Here is a 242-nt window from a genome sequence, read left to right as displayed (position 1 = left end):
CGATGTGGGGCTCGATCCCAGGACCCTGGGATCATGACCTGAGCCGAAGGCAGACGCTTAATGACTGAGCCACCCAGGCGCCCCTCAAGTCAGTGTTTTACTTGGTAAACATGTCTGAGACCATGCATCCCTGGCTGCTAAGCACCATGGCGGACAGGGCTAGAAAGGTAGCAGCTTTATTTTGAGCAGGGGGCAAAGACAAGGCAGCACTTTACAGCTACATTGTAACTAGATCCTGCATC

General features: G+C 53.3%; 1 non-coding gene across 1 annotated transcript; it reads right to left on the bottom strand.

Annotated features, from left to right (window-relative positions):
• Positions 1 to 110: 110 nt before the first annotated feature.
• On the bottom strand, positions 111 to 241 carry LOC145719067 (small nucleolar RNA SNORA63). The gene has a single exon (XR_014142163.1). It is a non-coding gene; the product is annotated as a small nucleolar RNA SNORA63 (small nucleolar RNA).
• Position 242: the final 1 nt, after the last annotated feature.

This window comes from Leptonychotes weddellii, unplaced genomic scaffold (assembly GCF_054177405.1).
Source record: "Leptonychotes weddellii isolate Sample4059 unplaced genomic scaffold, ASM5417740v2 HiC_scaffold_295258, whole genome shotgun sequence".
Classification (NCBI taxonomy): Eukaryota; Metazoa; Chordata; class Mammalia; order Carnivora; family Phocidae; genus Leptonychotes; species Leptonychotes weddellii.
This window is presented reverse-complemented; position numbering and strand designations above follow the sequence as displayed.